This window comes from Meriones unguiculatus, chromosome 5, assembly GCF_030254825.1.
Source record: "Meriones unguiculatus strain TT.TT164.6M chromosome 5, Bangor_MerUng_6.1, whole genome shotgun sequence".
Taxonomy (NCBI): Eukaryota; Metazoa; Chordata; class Mammalia; order Rodentia; family Muridae; genus Meriones; species Meriones unguiculatus.
Window position 1 is genome coordinate 45,676,714 of NC_083353.1, and position 6,894 is coordinate 45,683,607.

Consider the following 6,894-nt stretch of genomic DNA (forward strand, 5'->3'; position numbering starts at 1 on the left):
AGGCAATCCTGAAGAAATCTGATAGCTAGGGTCAGATGGAAGTGGTGGAGGACCTCCCCTGTCAGTGGACTTAGAAAGGTGCAGGGAGGAGGTGAAGGAGGATGGGTGGGATAGGGAGGAAATGAGGGAGGAGGCTACAGCTGGGATACAAACTAAATAAACTATAAGTAATATAAAAAATAAAAAATTTAATTAAAAAAAAAGAATCACTAAAATGAAACCTTTGCCTTGCTGGAACAATTAAAATCCTCTATTTTCTCAGCTTCATCACACAGACACTGTGGTCAAAATACTGTTAAGGCTGCATCTCATGCTGGTAGCCAGACTTGGTAGCTCAGGAGTCTCTCAGGTGTTCAAGGCCAGCCTGGACTAGGGAGGGAGTTCAGGACAGCGAAGGCTACACAGCAAACCTTGTCTCAACAAACAAACAAATAAATAAACAGAGTTTCTCAGGTAGTACTGTTCTGAAACATTGAGGGATCATGGACTGAAGCTGTGACTTGGCACCATAAGACTGTATAGAGTCCCTGAAGAGAGCCTCGGCCCCTTTGCTGTGCAGAGCCAAGCCATTTGGAGTTGTCAGTATCACATGCCAGCAGCAGCTGCTGTGGGGCGAGGCCAGATTGAACCTAGGAGACAGCTGTGTGGAAGGCTTTGCCAGCACTGTGGAGGAGCCCAGAAGATCATTGGTGAGTCCCAGAAGCATGGCACTGAGAGTTATGCTTTCAGACTTTCTTGAACTTGATTGTGACTGTGCCCTGGTTCTTTCCTTTTAAATAAGAAAATACTTATTTATTCTTATTTTACAGGATCTCACAACGTCTCTTGACATTGAACTTTTAAAGGGATTTTGGAGATTTACAGTGAGTTTGGAGTTCTAGAGAGACCGTGGGTTTTTTAGAGAGACTTTGAAAATGTTAGAGAAACTAGATGTTTCAGAGATTTGAATGTTTTGGAGAAGCTTTGAATGTAGAAAGAGACTTGAGAGATTGAAATTTTAAAAAACAGGAAACTTTTATATTGCAATGTTGACATTAGTTTAATATCTTGGGAACAACAAAATTGAGAAACAAAGTTATACTGTAACAGAGATGTGTTCAGTGTCAAGTAGTGTCAGCTCTTTTTTCTTTTTCTTTCTTTTTTTAATGAGGTTTCCCTATGGAGCTTCCCAAACTCACTGGCCGAAGCCCCCTGCTACTCTATTTATTTTTTTTAATTTTTATTTTTTATATTAATCACAGGTTATTTACTTTGTATCCCAGCCTTAGCCCACTCCCTTATTCCCTCTCAATCCTATGTTCCCTCCCTCATCTCCTCTCTGCCCCTTTTCAAGTCCACTGCTAGGGGATGTCCTCCTCCCCTTCCATCTGACCCTAGCTTATCAGCTATTCTATAACCTAGAACCCTTGCCTGGATGTAGCCCATGGTAGCTCAGTAACCAAGTGAATTTCCCTAGTAAGGGGAACAGAAACTATTTCTGACATGAATTCAAAGACTGGCTCATTGACCACTCCCCCGCCCCCAAGGGAGGAACAGTCTCACTAGGACATAAAGGAGTACATGGCAACCAGTCCTGGCAGCTGTTTTAGTCTTTTGTTTGTTAAATCAACACAAGCTGATTTGGGAAGGGAACTTCAGTTGAGAAAATACCACACTAGATTGGCCTATGGGCAAGTGTGTGATGCATTTTCTTGATTGGTGATCTATGTGAGAAGGCCCACATCACTGTGGGTGCAGGCTCTGGGCTCAGGGATCTTGATACTAGAGAACACAGACTAAGAAAACCATGAGACACAAAGCTATTAAGCAGCATCCTTCTGTGACCCTTGCTTCAGTTCTTGCCCCAGGTTCCTGCCTCAAATTCTTCCTCAGCTTCCTTGCATGATGGATTATCAGCTGTAAGATGAAATAAAGGCTTCCCAACCCAATTTGTTTTTGGTCATGGTGGTTTATTTAGTCTGTGTCTAAATAAAGAAACTGCAGTAATTCAACAGCATGTACACCACACTTATTAATATATGCAGAGACCAGCATATCAGGTATGTGGAGAAGTATCACAGCTCCATTATGGAGAGAGGGAATGTTGACTCCTATGGAGTCTGCCTTTCAAGACTGAGTTGGACCATTTTTCTTTAATCAATTCCGCAATATGGGACAGCTCCAAGTCTGTTATAACTGTAGTTTTATTTACTCCCTGACTTCACACGCTGAAGGAGAAAGACATGGCATATGGTCCTGCTGACATTTGCCCACTCTGCCCTTCTCTTGGAGCAGCTCTGGACTGAGAGCAGAACCAAGCAAGATGCAGGTACAGAACAGTGATCAAAGACTGAATCGTCCACCCACCAGAGTTTTCTGAAAGGAATCCATGCCAATGTGCTGCTGTTTTCTGATTTATTTGTCTTTTATCTTCTCTGTTTCAGGAAGGGACAGCGCTGAACAGTCATTATGAGCTGCCTGAACTCTCCCAGAGCACAAATATAAGCCGCCGACACATCCACAGAGACCATCATGTGCTGGAACTCTCCCATGTTTGGTGTGTAAACAGCATGTTCTTGCTCACCCAGTGTCTCTCTGACACAAGCACTCTGCTCTTCACATGTTCAAGAGGAGGTGACTGGAACCCCGCCTCAGAGTATTCAAGGAGACACTTGGAGGAAACGGCAGATCATGAATAAAATCAGAAACATCTGGATCATAGATTACAAACCCCAACATTTGCTATAGAAATATTCTAAGAAATTAGGATTTTCAATAGAGTACAGATAGCCCTGAATAAAACAAGTGCATACTCAATCCATGGGACCGCTTTTATTGGCAAGGTCTGGTTTTTTCTTTTACATATCCTCCTCATTCAGACTCCACGAGAAATAGTAAAACTCTGTCTATGAATTACCTGGCCATTAAGATGTTGTGGGTGAGAACCAAGTATTATGCTGCTCCTGCTCCAGTAAAACCTAAACCTGCAAAACATGAAAGCACATAATTGCTGCTGTTTTTAATGTTGAGGGAGCTCACACACTGGTGCAGCCACCATGGGACACAGGGTCCAGCCATGGCTCAGCTTACGACAAGTGAGAGCAGGAGGATGGTCTGTGGGGTAGGAGTTAGAATGGAGGTCTTCAGTGGAATAAGCATTCAGGAGCATCTGCATGTTTTCCTGAGGCCAGAAGCCTGGTCTGGAGTGGTGTCTGAGGTCTTCCTCATGGTGAGTCATTGTTTCACTTTTCTCTTGAGCCACTCTTTGTTTCCACATAAGATGACTTCACACTATTCTGACATAAGGAACACCTTTTTTCTGAAATTGGCATTGGAATCTCAGCCAACAGCTTCCTTCTTCTCTTCTACATCTTCAAGTTCATTCGTGGGCACAGGCCCAGACACACTGACGTGCTCATTGGTCTGGTGGCCATAATCCACCTACTGATGCTAATGTTCATAGCATTCATAGCCATGGACATTTTTATTTCTTTGAGGGGATGGGATCACACCATATGTAAACTCATTGTCTACCTATACAGAATTTTTAGGGGTCTCTCACTTTGTACCACCAGCCTGCTGAGTGTCCTCCAGGCCATCATCCTCAGTCCCAGAAGCTCCTGTTTAGCCAAGATCAAGCACAAATCTCACCATTACATCTCATGTGCCCTTCTTTTTCTGAGTGTCCTCTATATGCTCATTAGCAGTCACCTCTTAGTATCGATTATTGCCACTCCTAATTTGACTAGGAATAACTTCATGTATGTTACTAGGTCATGTTCCATCCTACCCATGAGTAACCTCATGAAAAGCACCATTTTCTAAACTGCTGGCCATCAGGGAAGCCTTTCTTATTAGTGTTATGGTCATCTCGACTTGGTACATGGTGGCTCTCTTGTGCAGGCACAGGAAGCAGGCCCGGCATCTTCACAGCACCAGGCTTTCTCCAAAAACATCCCCAGAGCAAAGAGCTAACAGGAACTTCCTTCTGCTCATGAGCTTCTTCGTGTTGATGTCTGTCTTGGATGGCTTTATCTCCTGCTCAAGAACCATGTTCCTAAATGATCCAACATCTTACTATATCCAACTCTTTGTGGGCCACATCTATGCCACAGTCAGCCCTTTTGTGTTCTTGAGCACTGACAAACATGTTGTTAACTTGTTCAGGTCTATGTGTGGGAGGACATAAATGTTTGTATATTCATTGATCATTGATGGGCACGTTTCTTTATAAGAGGACCCAATACACTGGCATCAGAACTGTCAGTCAGGGTTCACATGCTTTGGCGTACATGAAAATATAATGTTTTTTTTTTTTTCTGTTAAAATTATTTACTTTAACTTGTGTGGTCACAAAATGTAGCAGAAAATTAAACCACATCCCTTTTGTGATAAAACTAGGGCAGTTTTGTTTCATTTTATTTTATCTTATCTTATTTTATCTTATTCTTCAATGAGTCTTTAAGGGAGTCCTATGAGGTGGCTCTCATGCATCATGGCCGTGGAGATCTCACAGTATTTTGAAGGATGTAACCATGTCTAACACATTTTAATATTTCAATTTTCTGTGTTATAGCTATTGTGACAAATTAAATAAGGATGCATTTCTTGCCATAAATAGTTATACACTCCAGAAAGAAAGGAATTATTCAAAGAACATTCAGAACAGAATTCTGTGCAAGAAGCAAATGTGATGTATACAGCAATGTGAACAACAGCTGGATTAAAAATTCTCAGAGTTATCAGAACTTTTGACCCAAACACATCCTCTGCAGGGCATAGGGCATAGGACCTCCTTCAGTTTTACAGTGCAAGGCAATTGATTCCAGCACTGGGCACCGAGGTGCCCTGGAAACAGGAAAGACCCACACCACTGGCCAGCTCCCTGGAGGTTCAACACTCTACAGTACATTTCTTTCAAAACCAAATTCCTCATCCTTTCATCTCTGCTATAAATAGATTGAGATAAAGTCTATTGTTTGGGGAAACATTTATACTCATGAAGCAGTTTATCAAACTCTAAAAGGTGGTTTAATAAGCCAAACAAACGTATGTCATCTAGATTACTATGCAGGAGACATGGCAACACAGGGGGCATGAAAAGCCTTGTTTAAGTTAATTTGGGACTCAGCTTTTGGACTGATGTCCCCTGGGCCTATTGTTCCCATCCAATGAACTGCTTCCTGGCTTCAGGCTGGTTGTCCCATCTCTTGGTTGTTTTCTGTGTCGGTTGAACATAGACAAAACACGAAATGTTAAAGGGTAGGAAATTTTTTTCCCAAGCAAATGGACCGAAGAAGCAAGCTGAGGTTGCTATTTTAATATCTTAAAAACAAAAAGACTTCTAACCAAAATTAATCAAAAGAGATGGGATAGGACTCTGCATACTCATCAAAAGCAAAATCCACCCCTCCAAAAAAATGTTAATTCTGAACATCTATGCCCCAAATTCAAGGGCATCCACATTTGTAAAAGAAACATTCCTAAAGTTTTAACCACACATTGAATCTCATACATTAAAAGTGGGGGACTTCAATACACTACTCTCATCAATAGACAGGTCATCCAGATAAAAACTAAGCAGAGAAATAATGGAGCTAAAAGCCATTGTGAGTCGAGTGGACCAAACAGAAGTCTAGAGAATATTTCACCCAAACAGAAAAGAATATACCCTCTTTTCGGGATCTCACAGAACTTTCTCCAAAATTGGCTACATACTCTCACAAAGTGAGTCTCAACAGGTATCAGAAAATTGAAATAACAACCTGTAGCCTATCATACTCTCACAGATTAAAGCTATAATTCAACAACAAAAGAAATAACATAAGCTCACAAACTCATGGAAACTGAATAACTCTCCTCTCAGTGACCACTGGGTCAAGGCAGAAATAAAGAGGTTAAAGACTTCCTAGAATTCAAGGAAAATGAATGCATAGCATAACTGAACTCATGATAGTCAGAGGAACGTTCAGACTTCATACTAGCAACCTAGTAGCACCCCTGAAAACTCTAGAATGAAAAGGAAGCAAATGCATCCAACGGGGGTAGAGGAAAGGAAATAATCCAACTCAGGACTGAAATCAATAAAATAGAAACAAAAAGACCAATACAAAAAAAAAATCAGTGAAACAAAGAATTTGTTATTAGAGAATATAAAGAAGATAGACAAATCCTTGTCCAAACTAACTAAAGGCATAGACAAACTATCCAAATTATCAAAAGAAAAAATAAAAAGGATGACATAACAACAGATACCAAGGAAATCCAAAAAATCATTGGGTCATATTTCAGAAACCTCTGCTCTACAAATATGGATAATCTAAAAGAAATGGAGAAATTTCTTGATAGATACCACTTACCAAAAATGAATCAGATAAACAACTTAAATAGAATTCTAGCTTCTAGAGAAATGGAAGATGTCATTAAATGTCTCCCAACCAAAGGAAAAATAAGCCCAGGGTCCTATGGTTTTAGTACCGAATTTTCTGTATTTTGAAAGAAGAGCTAATAGCAATACTCCTCAAATTATTCCACAAATTAGAAACGGGAGGAACATTGTCATATTTATTTTGTGAGGCCATAATCACCCTGACACCCAAACCAGGCCAACTCAACAACAACAAAAAAGAAAATAATAGACCAATTTCCCTTATGATAATTGATTCAAAAATACTCAATAAAATATTTGCAAACCACATCCAATAACACATTAAAAAGGTCATCTACCATGACCATCATACCAGGGATCATCCAAGGGATGCATAAATGGTTTAAAATACAAAAATCAGTCAATGTAACCCAACACATAAATGAACTGAAAGAAGAAAAACCATATGATCATTTTATTGGATGCTGAAAAAGCCTTTGAGGAAATTCAACACCCCCTCATGAGAAAAATCTTGACAAGATCAGGAA